Source organism: Saccoglossus kowalevskii, chromosome 22, assembly GCF_978046115.1.
Source record: "Saccoglossus kowalevskii chromosome 22, keSacKowa6.1, whole genome shotgun sequence".
Taxonomy (NCBI): domain Eukaryota; kingdom Metazoa; phylum Hemichordata; class Enteropneusta; family Harrimaniidae; genus Saccoglossus; species Saccoglossus kowalevskii.
The window spans coordinates 24,930,815-24,944,448 of NC_140662.1; the positions used below are offsets into that span (position 1 = coordinate 24,930,815).

The 13,634-nt window shown below is 37.7% G+C and overlaps 14 non-coding genes across 14 annotated transcripts; all 14 read right to left on the reverse strand.

Moving 5' to 3' along the window:
- Nucleotides 1-432: 432 nt before the first annotated feature.
- LOC146729258 (U5 spliceosomal RNA) lies at nucleotides 433-551 on the reverse strand. The gene has a single exon (XR_014928548.1). It is a non-coding gene; the product is annotated as a U5 spliceosomal RNA (small nuclear RNA).
- Nucleotides 552-1,398: 847 nt separating this feature from the next.
- Nucleotides 1,399-1,517, reverse strand: LOC146729259 (U5 spliceosomal RNA). The gene has a single exon (XR_014928557.1). It is a non-coding gene; the product is annotated as a U5 spliceosomal RNA (small nuclear RNA).
- Nucleotides 1,518-2,364: 847 nt separating this feature from the next.
- On the reverse strand, nucleotides 2,365-2,483 carry LOC146729260 (U5 spliceosomal RNA). Its single transcript, XR_014928566.1, has one exon. It is a non-coding gene; the product is annotated as a U5 spliceosomal RNA (small nuclear RNA).
- An 847-nt stretch (nucleotides 2,484-3,330) lies between these two features.
- Nucleotides 3,331-3,449, reverse strand: LOC146729261 (U5 spliceosomal RNA). Its single transcript, XR_014928570.1, has one exon. It is a non-coding gene; the product is annotated as a U5 spliceosomal RNA (small nuclear RNA).
- Nucleotides 3,450-4,296: 847 nt separating this feature from the next.
- On the reverse strand, nucleotides 4,297-4,415 carry LOC146729262 (U5 spliceosomal RNA). The gene has a single exon (XR_014928577.1). It is a non-coding gene; the product is annotated as a U5 spliceosomal RNA (small nuclear RNA).
- Nucleotides 4,416-5,262: 847 nt separating this feature from the next.
- On the reverse strand, nucleotides 5,263-5,381 carry LOC146729263 (U5 spliceosomal RNA). The gene has a single exon (XR_014928584.1). It is a non-coding gene; the product is annotated as a U5 spliceosomal RNA (small nuclear RNA).
- An 847-nt stretch (nucleotides 5,382-6,228) lies between these two features.
- On the reverse strand, nucleotides 6,229-6,347 carry LOC146729264 (U5 spliceosomal RNA). Its single transcript, XR_014928359.1, has one exon. It is a non-coding gene; the product is annotated as a U5 spliceosomal RNA (small nuclear RNA).
- Nucleotides 6,348-7,194: 847 nt separating this feature from the next.
- On the reverse strand, nucleotides 7,195-7,313 carry LOC146729265 (U5 spliceosomal RNA). Its single transcript, XR_014928592.1, has one exon. It is a non-coding gene; the product is annotated as a U5 spliceosomal RNA (small nuclear RNA).
- An 847-nt stretch (nucleotides 7,314-8,160) lies between these two features.
- Nucleotides 8,161-8,279, reverse strand: LOC146729266 (U5 spliceosomal RNA). The gene has a single exon (XR_014928394.1). It is a non-coding gene; the product is annotated as a U5 spliceosomal RNA (small nuclear RNA).
- Nucleotides 8,280-9,126: 847 nt separating this feature from the next.
- LOC146729267 (U5 spliceosomal RNA) lies at nucleotides 9,127-9,245 on the reverse strand. The gene has a single exon (XR_014928602.1). It is a non-coding gene; the product is annotated as a U5 spliceosomal RNA (small nuclear RNA).
- An 847-nt stretch (nucleotides 9,246-10,092) lies between these two features.
- On the reverse strand, nucleotides 10,093-10,211 carry LOC146729268 (U5 spliceosomal RNA). The gene has a single exon (XR_014928606.1). It is a non-coding gene; the product is annotated as a U5 spliceosomal RNA (small nuclear RNA).
- An 847-nt stretch (nucleotides 10,212-11,058) lies between these two features.
- On the reverse strand, nucleotides 11,059-11,177 carry LOC146729269 (U5 spliceosomal RNA). Its single transcript, XR_014928607.1, has one exon. It is a non-coding gene; the product is annotated as a U5 spliceosomal RNA (small nuclear RNA).
- Nucleotides 11,178-12,024: 847 nt separating this feature from the next.
- On the reverse strand, nucleotides 12,025-12,143 carry LOC146729270 (U5 spliceosomal RNA). The gene has a single exon (XR_014928608.1). It is a non-coding gene; the product is annotated as a U5 spliceosomal RNA (small nuclear RNA).
- Nucleotides 12,144-12,990: 847 nt separating this feature from the next.
- LOC146729271 (U5 spliceosomal RNA) lies at nucleotides 12,991-13,109 on the reverse strand. The gene has a single exon (XR_014928609.1). It is a non-coding gene; the product is annotated as a U5 spliceosomal RNA (small nuclear RNA).
- Nucleotides 13,110-13,634: the final 525 nt, after the last annotated feature.

The following is a 13,634-nucleotide window of genomic DNA, read 5'->3' on the forward strand; positions in this document are numbered from 1 at the left end:
AACTGTTGCTAGTCAACAATGTAATTAATAGTTTACCTTCATGATTTTTTTAATAACTTGCCCTTTCAGTCGACAGCTACTTCAACATATCCCTGTATCCGCTGGTAGAGGGCGCAACTCGTGCGAATTTGATGAGCTATCAAACCAAGGTGTAAATTTCTACAGAAGGTCAGTGCCCGGCCACAAAGATCCGCCAATTGGGAGTAATCTGTGAAATAAAAATGAAAACAAAAAACAAAAAACGGCGATGTTCAATTTTGCCCAAGCTTACCCGGGCCTGATTAGACAGTCATGAAACCTGCCCGTCAGTTGTAAACCCGCCCGATAGACCCTAGCCATCGTCGAAATTTGGATACTGAAAGATTTGGTCATCTGAATATCGTACATATTCAAGTTGCCGATTCAATTATTTCTAATATTTGTTTATTTATCACCCCGCAATTGAGCGGGGTTATCAAAAAATTGATTATAGACTCATTAGTTGTTCCTCTGCACGGAAATCTTTAGTAAAAGGCGAAAGATTTATGCGGTCTGCAGAAAAACCAGAGTTAATTCGACATATGGTTGTGGTGTAATACATACGTTTCAGTGACCACAACTTCGGATAAGGTGAGTAAAGTGGGAAAACAAATATCTTCCGATTTTGTGTACTATGTGTAATTTCTTACAGAAACTTAGGTGGTTTGTTATTGAAGGCTAGACAAATAATTATGTTATACAAAATACATTATGAGACACGCTGCCTTGAATATGAGAAATACATAATTTGCCCCTGCTTTCTGACCAATAAACGTTTAAGTCGCGCTCTATAGCGACGATACTGTAACAATGTTGTTCAAAGCGAAAACCGTCTCGTCATTTCGGATATTATAATTAATCTTAGATTTCTTTACGGCATAATTTCCAGTATGATTGTAACATTGTTTTAGCATATAGCACTTCAAAGTTTAGCTGCCAGTCAGTACAAACTGTTGCTAGTCAACAATGTAATTAATAGTTTACCTTCATGATTTTTTTAATAACTTGCCCTTTCAGTCGACAGCTACTTCAACATATCCCTGTATCCGCTGGTAGAGGGCGCAACTCGTGCGAATTTGATGAGCTATCAAACCAAGGTGTAAATTTCTACAGAAGGTCAGTGCCCGGCCACAAAGATCCGCCAATTGGGAGTAATCTGTGAAATAAAAATGAAAACAAAAAACAAAAAACGGCGATGTTCAATTTTGCCCAAGCTTACCCGGGCCTGATTAGACAGTCATGAAACCTGCCCGTCAGTTGTAAACCCGCCCGATAGACCCTAGCCATCGTCGAAATTTGGATACTGAAAGATTTGGTCATCTGAATATCGTACATATTCAAGTTGCCGATTCAATTATTTCTAATATTTGTTTATTTATCACCCCGCAATTGAGCGGGGTTATCAAAAAATTGATTATAGACTCATTAGTTGTTCCTCTGCACGGAAATCTTTAGTAAAAGGCGAAAGATTTATGCGGTCTGCAGAAAAACCAGAGTTAATTCGACATATGGTTGTGGTGTAATACATACGTTTCAGTGACCACAACTTCGGATAAGGTGAGTAAAGTGGGAAAACAAATATCTTCCGATTTTGTGTACTATGTGTAATTTCTTACAGAAACTTAGGTGGTTTGTTATTGAAGGCTAGACAAATAATTATGTTATACAAAATACATTATGAGACACGCTGCCTTGAATATGAGAAATACATAATTTGCCCCTGCTTTCTGACCAATAAACGTTTAAGTCGCGCTCTATAGCGACGATACTGTAACAATGTTGTTCAAAGCGAAAACCGTCTCGTCATTTCGGATATTATAATTAATCTTAGATTTCTTTACGGCATAATTTCCAGTATGATTGTAACATTGTTTTAGCATATAGCACTTCAAAGTTTAGCTGCCAGTCAGTACAAACTGTTGCTAGTCAACAATGTAATTAATAGTTTACCTTCATGATTTTTTTAATAACTTGCCCTTTCAGTCGACAGCTACTTCAACATATCCCTGTATCCGCTGGTAGAGGGCGCAACTCGTGCGAATTTGATGAGCTATCAAACCAAGGTGTAAATTTCTACAGAAGGTCAGTGCCCGGCCACAAAGATCCGCCAATTGGGAGTAATCTGTGAAATAAAAATGAAAACAAAAAACAAAAAACGGCGATGTTCAATTTTGCCCAAGCTTACCCGGGCCTGATTAGACAGTCATGAAACCTGCCCGTCAGTTGTAAACCCGCCCGATAGACCCTAGCCATCGTCGAAATTTGGATACTGAAAGATTTGGTCATCTGAATATCGTACATATTCAAGTTGCCGATTCAATTATTTCTAATATTTGTTTATTTATCACCCCGCAATTGAGCGGGGTTATCAAAAAATTGATTATAGACTCATTAGTTGTTCCTCTGCACGGAAATCTTTAGTAAAAGGCGAAAGATTTATGCGGTCTGCAGAAAAACCAGAGTTAATTCGACATATGGTTGTGGTGTAATACATACGTTTCAGTGACCACAACTTCGGATAAGGTGAGTAAAGTGGGAAAACAAATATCTTCCGATTTTGTGTACTATGTGTAATTTCTTACAGAAACTTAGGTGGTTTGTTATTGAAGGCTAGACAAATAATTATGTTATACAAAATACATTATGAGACACGCTGCCTTGAATATGAGAAATACATAATTTGCCCCTGCTTTCTGACCAATAAACGTTTAAGTCGCGCTCTATAGCGACGATACTGTAACAATGTTGTTCAAAGCGAAAACCGTCTCGTCATTTCGGATATTATAATTAATCTTAGATTTCTTTACGGCATAATTTCCAGTATGATTGTAACATTGTTTTAGCATATAGCACTTCAAAGTTTAGCTGCCAGTCAGTACAAACTGTTGCTAGTCAACAATGTAATGAATAGTTTACCTTCATGATTTTTTTAATAACTTGCCCTTTCAGTCGACAGCTACTTCAACATATCCCTGTATCCGCTGGTAGAGGGCGCAACTCGTGCGAATTTGATGAGCTATCAAACCAAGGTGTAAATTTCTACAGAAGGTCAGTGCCCGGCCACAAAGATCCGCCAATTGGGAGTAATCTGTGAAATAAAAATGAAAACAAAAAACAAAAAACGGCGATGTTCAATTTTGCCCAAGCTTACCCGGGCCTGATTAGACAGTCATGAAACCTGCCCGTCAGTTGTAAACCCGCCCGATAGACCCTAGCCATCGTCGAAATTTGGATACTGAAAGATTTGGTCATCTGAATATCGTACATATTCAAGTTGCCGATTCAATTATTTCTAATATTTGTTTATTTATCACCCCGCAATTGAGCGGGGTTATCAAAAAATTGATTATAGACTCATTAGTTGTTCCTCTGCACGGAAATCTTTAGTAAAAGGCGAAAGATTTATGCGGTCTGCAGAAAAACCAGAGTTAATTCGACATATGGTTGTGGTGTAATACATACGTTTCAGTGACCACAACTTCGGATAAGGTGAGTAAAGTGGGAAAACAAATATCTTCCGATTTTGTGTACTATGTGTAATTTCTTACAGAAACTTAGGTGGTTTGTTATTGAAGGCTAGACAAATAATTATGTTATACAAAATACATTATGAGACACGCTGCCTTGAATATGAGAAATACATAATTTGCCCCTGCTTTCTGACCAATAAACGTTTAAGTCGCGCTCTATAGCGACGATACTGTAACAATGTTGTTCAAAGCGAAAACCGTCTCGTCATTTCGGATATTATAATTAATCTTAGATTTCTTTACGGCATAATTTCCAGTATGATTGTAACATTGTTTTAGCATATAGCACTTCAAAGTTTAGCTGCCAGTCAGTACAAACTGTTGCTAGTCAACAATGTAATGAATAGTTTACCTTCATGATTTTTTTAATAACTTGCCCTTTCAGTCGACAGCTACTTCAACATATCCCTGTATCCGCTGGTAGAGGGCGCAACTCGTGCGAATTTGATGAGCTATCAAACCAAGGTGTAAATTTCTACAGAAGGTCAGTGCCCGGCCACAAAGATCCGCCAATTGGGAGTAATCTGTGAAATAAAAATGAAAACAAAAAACAAAAAACGGCGATGTTCAATTTTGCCCAAGCTTACCCGGGCCTGATTAGACAGTCATGAAACCTGCCCGTCAGTTGTAAACCCGCCCGATAGACCCTAGCCATCGTCGAAATTTGGATACTGAAAGATTTGGTCATCTGAATATCGTACATATTCAAGTTGCCGATTCAATTATTTCTAATATTTGTTTATTTATCACCCCGCAATTGAGCGGGGTTATCAAAAAATTGATTATAGACTCATTAGTTGTTCCTCTGCACGGAAATCTTTAGTAAAAGGCGAAAGATTTATGCGGTCTGCAGAAAAACCAGAGTTAATTCGACATATGGTTGTGGTGTAATACATACGTTTCAGTGACCACAACTTCGGATAAGGTGAGTAAAGTGGGAAAACAAATATCTTCCGATTTTGTGTACTATGTGTAATTTCTTACAGAAACTTAGGTGGTTTGTTATTGAAGGCTAGACAAATAATTATGTTATACAAAATACATTATGAGACACGCTGCCTTGAATATGAGAAATACATAATTTGCCCCTGCTTTCTGACCAATAAACGTTTAAGTCGCGCTCTATAGCGACGATACTGTAACAATGTTGTTCAAAGCGAAAACCGTCTCGTCATTTCGGATAATATAATTAATCTTAGATTTCTTTACGGCATAATTTCCAGTATGATTGTAACATTGTTTTAGCATATAGCACTTCAAAGTTTAGCTGCCAGTCAGTACAAACTGTTGCTAGTCAACAATGTAATTAATAGTTTACCTTCATGATTTTTTTAATAACTTGCCCTTTCAGTCGACAGCTACTTCAACATATCCCTGTATCCGCTGGTAGAGGGCGCAACTCGTGCGAATTTGATGAGCTATCAAACCAAGGTGTAAATTTCTACAGAAGGTCAGTGCCCGGCCACAAAGATCCGCCAATTGGGAGTAATCTGTGAAATAAAAATGAAAACAAAAAACAAAAAACGGCGATGTTCAATTTTGCCCAAGCTTACCCGGGCCTGATTAGACAGTCATGAAACCTGCCCGTCAGTTGTAAACCCGCCCGATAGACCCTAGCCATCGTCGAAATTTGGATACTGAAAGATTTGGTCATCTGAATATCGTACATATTCAAGTTGCCGATTCAATTATTTCTAATATTTGTTTATTTATCACCCCGCAATTGAGCGGGGTTATCAAAAAATTGATTATAGACTCATTAGTTGTTCCTCTGCACGGAAATCTTTAGTAAAAGGCGAAAGATTTATGCGGTCTGCAGAAAAACCAGAGTTAATTCGACATATGGTTGTGGTGTAATACATACGTTTCAGTGACCACAACTTCGGATAAGGTGAGTAAAGTGGGAAAACAAATATCTTCCGATTTTGTGTACTATGTGTAATTTCTTACAGAAACTTAGGTGGTTTGTTATTGAAGGCTAGACAAATAATTATGTTATACAAAATACATTATGAGACACGCTGCCTTGAATATGAGAAATACATAATTTGCCCCTGCTTTCTGACCAATAAACGTTTAAGTCGCGCTCTATAGCGACGATACTGTAACAATGTTGTTCAAAGCGAAAACCGTCTCGTCATTTCGGATATTATAATTAATCTTAGATTTCTTTACGGCATAATTTCCAGTATGATTGTAACATTGTTTTAGCATATAGCACTTCAAAGTTTAGCTGCCAGTCAGTACAAACTGTTGCTAGTCAACAATGTAATGAATAGTTTACCTTCATGATTTTTTTAATAACTTGCCCTTTCAGTCGACAGCTACTTCAACATATCCCTGTATCCGCTGGTAGAGGGCGCAACTCGTGCGAATTTGATGAGCTATCAAACCAAGGTGTAAATTTCTACAGAAGGTCAGTGCCCGGCCACAAAGATCCGCCAATTGGGAGTAATCTGTGAAATAAAAATGAAAACAAAAAACAAAAAACGGCGATGTTCAATTTTGCCCAAGCTTACCCGGGCCTGATTAGACAGTCATGAAACCTGCCCGTCAGTTGTAAACCCGCCCGATAGACCCTAGCCATCGTCGAAATTTGGATACTGAAAGATTTGGTCATCTGAATATCGTACATATTCAAGTTGCCGATTCAATTATTTCTAATATTTGTTTATTTATCACCCCGCAATTGAGCGGGGTTATCAAAAAAATGATTATAGACTCATTAGTTGTTCCTCTGCACGGAAATCTTTAGTAAAAGGCGAAAGATTTATGCGGTCTGCAGAAAAACCAGAGTTAATTCGACATATGGTTGTGGTGTAATACATACGTTTCAGTGACCACAACTTCGGATAAGGTGAGTAAAGTGGGAAAACAAATATCTTCCGATTTTGTGTACTATGTGTAATTTCTTACAGAAACTTAGGTGGTTTGTTATTGAAGGCTAGACAAATAATTATGTTATACAAAATACATTATGAGACACGCTGCCTTGAATATGAGAAATACATAATTTGCCCCTGCTTTCTGACCAATAAACGTTTAAGTCGCGCTCTATAGCGACGATACTGTAACAATGTTGTTCAAAGCGAAAACCGTCTCGTCATTTCGGATATTATAATTAATCTTAGATTTCTTTACGGCATAATTTCCAGTATGATTGTAACATTGTTTTAGCATATAGCACTTCAAAGTTTAGCTGCCAGTCAGTACAAACTGTTGCTAGTCAACAATGTAATTAATAGTTTACCTTCATGATTTTTTTAATAACTTGCCCTTTCAGTCGACAGCTACTTCAACATATCCCTGTATCCGCTGGTAGAGGGCGCAACTCGTGCGAATTTGATGAGCTATCAAACCAAGGTGTAAATTTCTACAGAAGGTCAGTGCCCGGCCACAAAGATCCGCCAATTGGGAGTAATCTGTGAAATAAAAATGAAAACAAAAAACAAAAAACGGCGATGTTCAATTTTGCCCAAGCTTACCCGGGCCTGATTAGACAGTCATGAAACCTGCCCGTCAGTTGTAAACCCGCCCGATAGACCCTAGCCATCGTCGAAATTTGGATACTGAAAGATTTGGTCATCTGAATATCGTACATATTCAAGTTGCCGATTCAATTATTTCTAATATTTGTTTATTTATCACCCCGCAATTGAGCGGGGTTATCAAAAAATTGATTATAGACTCATTAGTTGTTCCTCTGCACGGAAATCTTTAGTAAAAGGCGAAAGATTTATGCGGTCTGCAGAAAAACCAGAGTTAATTCGACATATGGTTGTGGTGTAATACATACGTTTCAGTGACCACAACTTCGGATAAGGTGAGTAAAGTGGGAAAACAAATATCTTCCGATTTTGTGTACTATGTGTAATTTCTTACAGAAACTTAGGTGGTTTGTTTTTGAAGGCTAGACAAATAATTATGTTATACAAAATACATTATGAGACACGCTGCCTTGAATATGAGAAATACATAATTTGCCCCTGCTTTCTGACCAATAAACGTTTAAGTCGCGCTCTATAGCGACGATAGTGTAACAATGTTGTTCAAAGCGAAAACCGTCTCGTCATTTCGGATATTATAATTAATCTTAGATTTCTTTACGGCATAATTTCCAGTATGATTGTAACATTGTTTTAGCATATAGCACTTCAAAGTTTAGCTGCCAGTCAGTACAAACTGTTGCTAGTCAACAATGTAATTAATAGTTTACCTTCATGATTTTTTTAATAACTTGCCCTTTCAGTCGACAGCTACTTCAACATATCCCTGTATCCGCTGGTAGAGGGCGCAACTCGTGCGAATTTGATGAGCTATCAAACCAAGGTGTAAATTTCTACAGAAGGTCAGTGCCCGGCCACAAAGATCCGCCAATTGGGAGTAATCTGTGAAATAAAAATGAAAACAAAAAACAAAAAACGGCGATGTTCAATTTTGCCCAAGCTTACCCGGGCCTGATTAGACAGTCATGAAACCTGCCCGTCAGTTGTAAACCCGCCCGATAGACCCTAGCCATCGTCGAAATTTGGATACTGAAAGATTTGGTCATCTGAATATCGTACATATTCAAGTTGCCGATTCAATTATTTCTAATATTTGTTTATTTATCACCCCGCAATTGAGCGGGGTTATCAAAAAATTGATTATAGACTCATTAGTTGTTCCTCTGCACGGAAATCTTTAGTAAAAGGCGAAAGATTTATGCGGTCTGCAGAAAAATCAGAGTTAATTCGACATATGGTTGTGGTGTAATACATACGTTTCAGTGACCACAACTTCGGATAAGGTGAGTAAAGTGGGAAAACAAATATCTTCCGATTTTGTGTACTATGTGTAATTTCTTACAGAAACTTAGGTGGTTTGTTATTGAAGGCTAGACAAATAATTATGTTAAACAAAATACATTATGAGACACGCTGCCTTGAATATGAGAAATACATAATTTGCCCCTGCTTTCTGACCAATAAACGTTTAAGTCGCGCTCTATAGCGACGATACTGTAACAATGTTGTTCAAAGCGAAAACCGTCTCGTCATTTCGGATATTATAATTAATCTTAGATTTCTTTACGGCATAATTTCCAGTATGATTGTAACATTGTTTTAGCATATAGCACTTCAAAGTTTAGCTGCCAGTCAGTACAAACTGTTGCTAGTCAACAATGTAATTAATAGTTTACCTTCATGATTTTTTTAATAACTTGCCCTTTCAGTCGACAGCTACTTCAACATATCCCTGTATCCGCTGGTAGAGGGCGCAACTCGTGCGAATTTGATGAGCTATCAAACCAAGGTGTAAATTTCTACAGAAGGTCAGTGCCCGGCCACAAAGATCCGCCAATTGGGAGTAATCTGTGAAATAAAAATGAAAACAAAAAACAAAAAACGGCGATGTTCAATTTTGCCCAAGCTTACCCGGGCCTGATTAGACAGTCATGAAACCTGCCCGTCAGTTGTAAACCCGCCCGATAGACCCTAGCCATCGTCGAAATTTGGATACTGAAAGATTTGGTCATCTGAATATCGTACATATTCAAGTTGCCGATTCAATTATTTCTAATATTTGTTTATTTATCACCCCGCAATTGAGCGGGGTTATCAAAAAATTGATTATAGACTCATTAGTTGTTCCTCTGCACGGAAATCTTTAGTAAAAGGCGAAAGATTTATGCGGTCTGCAGAAAAACCAGAGTTAATTCGACATATGGTTGTGGTGTAATACATACGTTTCAGTGACCACAACTTCGGATAAGGTGAGTAAAGTGGGAAAACAAATATCTTCCGATTTTGTGTACTATGTGTAATTTCTTACAGAAACTTAGGTGGTTTGTTATTGAAGGCTAGACAAATAATTATGTTATACAAAATACATTATGAGACACGCTGCCTTGAATATGAGAAATACATAATTTGCCCCTGCTTTCTGACCAATAAACGTTTAAGTCGCGCTCTATAGCGACGATACTGTAACAATGTTGTTCAAAGCGAAAACCGTCTCGTCATTTCGGATATTATAATTAATCTTAGATTTCTTTACGGCATAATTTCCAGTATGATTGTAACATTGTTTTAGCATATAGCACTTCAAAGTTTAGCTGCCAGTCAGTACAAACTGTTGCTAGTCAACAATGTAATTAATAGTTTACCTTCATGATTTTTTTAATAACTTGCCCTTTCAGTCGACAGCTACTTCAACATATCCCTGTATCCGCTGGTAGAGGGCGCAACTCGTGCGAATTTGATGAGCTATCAAACCAAGGTGTAAATTTCTACAGAAGGTCAGTGCCCGGCCACAAAGATCCGCCAATTGGGAGTAATCTGTGAAATAAAAATGAAAACAAAAAACAAAAAACGGCGATGTTCAATTTTGCCCAAGCTTACCCGGGCCTGATTAGACAGTCATGAAACCTGCCCGTCAGTTGTAAACCCGCCCGATAGACCCTAGCCATCGTCGAAATTTGGATACTGAAAGATTTGGTCATCTGAATATCGTACATATTCAAGTTGCCGATTCAATTATTTCTAATATTTGTTTATTTATCACCCCGCAATTGAGCGGGGTTATCAAAAAATTGATTATAGACTCATTAGTTGTTCCTCTGCACGGAAATCTTTAGTAAAAGGCGAAAGATTTATGCGGTCTGCAGAAAAACCAGAGTTAATTCGACATATGGTTGTGGTGTAATACATACGTTTCAGTGACCACAACTTCGGATAAGGTGAGTAAAGTGGGAAAACAAATATCTTCCGATTTTGTGTACTATGTGTAATTTCTTACAGAAACTTAGGTGGTTTGTTATTGAAGGCTAGACAAATAATTATGTTATACAAAATACATTATGAGACACGCTGCCTTGAATATGAGAAATACATAATTTGCCCCTGCTTTCTGACCAATAAACGTTTAAGTCGCGCTCTATAGCGACGATACTGTAACAATGTTGTTCAAAGCGAAAACCGTCTCGTCATTTCGGATATTATAATTAATCTTAGATTTCTTTACGGCATAATTTCCAGTATGATTGTAACATTGTTTTAGCATATAGCACTTCAAAGTTTAGCTGCCAGTCAGTACAAACTGTTGCTAGTCAACAATGTAATTAATAGTTTACCTTCATGATTTTTTTAATAACTTGCCCTTTCAGTCGACAGCTACTTCAACATATCCCTGTATCCGCTGGTAGAGGGCGCAACTCGTGCGAATTTGATGAGCTATCAAACCAAGGTGTAAATTTCTACAGAAGGTCAGTGCCCGGCCACAAAGATCCGCCAATTGGGAGTAATCTGTGAAATAAAAATGAAAACAAAAAACAAAAAACGGCGATGTTCAATTTTGCCCAAGCTTACCCGGGCCTGATTAGACAGTCATGAAACCTGCCCGTCAGTTGTAAACCCGCCCGATAGACCCTAGCCATCGTCGAAATTTGGATACTGAAAGATTTGGTCATCTGAATATCGTACATATTCAAGTTGCCGATTCAATTATTTCTAATATTTGTTTATTTATCACCCCGCAATTGAGCGGGGTTATCAAAAAATTGATTATAGACTCATTAGTTGTTCCTCTGCACGGAAATCTTTAGTAAAAGGCGAAAGATTTATGCGGTCTGCAGAAAAACCAGAGTTAATTCGACATATGGTTGTGGTGTAATACATACGTTTCAGTGACCACAACTTCGGATAAGGTGAGTAAAGTGGGAAAACAAATATCTTCCGATTTTGTGTACTATGTGTAATTTCTTACAGAAACTTAGGTGGTTTGTTATTGAAGGCTAGACAAATAATTATGTTATACAAAATACATTATGAGACACGCTGCCTTGAATATGAGAAATACATAATTTGCCCCTGCTTTCTGACCAATAAACGTTTAAGTCGCGCTCTATAGCGACGATACTGTAACAATGTTGTTCAAAGCGAAAACCGTCTCGTCATTTCGGATATTATAATTAATCTTAGATTTCTTTACGGCATAATTTCCAGTATGATTGTAACATTGTTTTAGCATATAGCACTTCAAAGTTTAGCTGCCAGTCAGTACAAACTGTTGCTAGTCAACAATGTAATGAATAGTTTACCTTCATGATTTTTTTAATAACTTGCCCTTTCAGTCGACAGCTACTTCAACATATCCCTGTATCCGCTGGTAGAGGGCGCAACTCGTGCGAATTTGATGAGCTATCAAACCAAGGTGTAAATTTCTACAGAAGGTCAGTGCCCGGCCACAAAGATCCGCCAATTGGGAGTAATCTGTGAAATAAAAATGAAAACAAAAAACAAAAAACGGCGATGTTCAATTTTGCCCAAGCTTACCCGGGCCTGATTAGACAGTCATGAAACCTGCCCGTCAGTTGTAAACCCGCCCGATAGACCCTAGCCATCGTCGAAATTTGGATACTGAAAGATTTGGTCATCTGAATATCGTACATATTCAAGTTGCCGATTCAATTATTTCTAATATTTGTTTATTTATCACCCCGCAATTGAGCGGGGTTATCAAAAAATTGATTATAGACTCATTAGTTGTTCCTCTGCACGGAAATCTTTAGTAAAAGGCGAAAGATTTATGCGGTCTGCAGAAAAACCAGAGTTAATTCGACATATGGTTGTGGTGTAATACATACGTTTCAGTGACCACAACTTCGGATAAGGTGAGTAAAGTGGGAAAACAAATATCTTCCGATTTTGTGTACTATGTGTAATTTCTTACAGAAACTTAGGTGGTTTGTTATTGAAGGCTAGACAAATAATTATGTTATACAAAATACATTATGAGACACGCTGCCTTGAATATGAGAAATACATAATTTGCCCCTGCTTTCTGACCAATAAACGTTTAAGTCGCGCTCTATAGCGACGATACTGTAACAATGTTGTTCAAAGCGAAAACCGTCTCGTCATTTCGGATATTATAATTAATCTTAGATTTCTTTACGGCATAATTTCCAGTATGATTGTAACATTGTTTTAGCATATAGCACTTCAAAGTTTAGCTGCCAGTCAGTACAAACTGTTGCTAGTCAACAATGTAATGAATAGTTTACCTTCATGATTTTTTTAATAACTTGCCCTTTCAGTCGACAGCTACTTCAACATATCCCTGTATCCGCTGGTAGAGGGCGCAACTCGTGCGAATTTGATGAGCTATCAAACCAAGGTGTAAATTTCTACAGAAGGTCAGTGCCCGGCCACAAAGATCCGCCAATTGGGAGTAATCTGTGAAATAAAAATGAAAACAAAAAACAAAAAACGGCGATGTTCAATTTTGCCCAAGCTTACCCGGGCCTGATTAGACAGTCATGAAACCTGCCCGTCAGTTGTAAACCCGCCCGATAGACCCTAGCCATCGTCGAAATTTGGATACTGAAAGATTTGGTCATCTGAATATCGTACATATTCAAGTTGCCGATTCAATTATTTCTAATATTTGTTTATTTATCACCCCGCAATTGAGCGGGGTTATCAAAAAATTGATTATAGACTCATTAGTTGTTCCTCTGCACGGAAATCTTTAGTAAAAGGCGAAAGATTTATGCGGTCTGCAGAAAAACCAGAGTTAATTCGACATATGGTTGTGGTGTAATACATACGTTTCAGTGACCACAACTTCGGATAAGGTGAGTAAAGTGGGAAAACAAATATCTTCCGATTTTGTGTACTATGTGTAATTTCTTACAGAAACTTAGGTGGTTTGTTATTGAAGGCTAGACAAATAATTATGTTATACAAAATACATTATGAGACACGCTGCCTTGAATATGAGAAATACATAATTTGCCCCTGCTTTCTGACCAATAAACGTTTAAGTCGCGCTCTATAGCGACGATACTGTAACAATGTTGTTCAAAGCGAAAACCGTCTCGTCATTTCGGATATTATAATTAATCTTAGATTTCTTTACGGCATAATTTCCAGTATGATTGTAACATTGTTTTAGCATATAGCACTTCAAAGTTTAGCTGCCAGTCAGTACAAACTGTTGCTAGTCAACAATGTAATTAATAGTTTACCTTCATGATTTTTTTAATAACTTGCCCTTTCAGTCGACAGCTACTTCAACATATCCCTGTATCCGCTGGTAGAG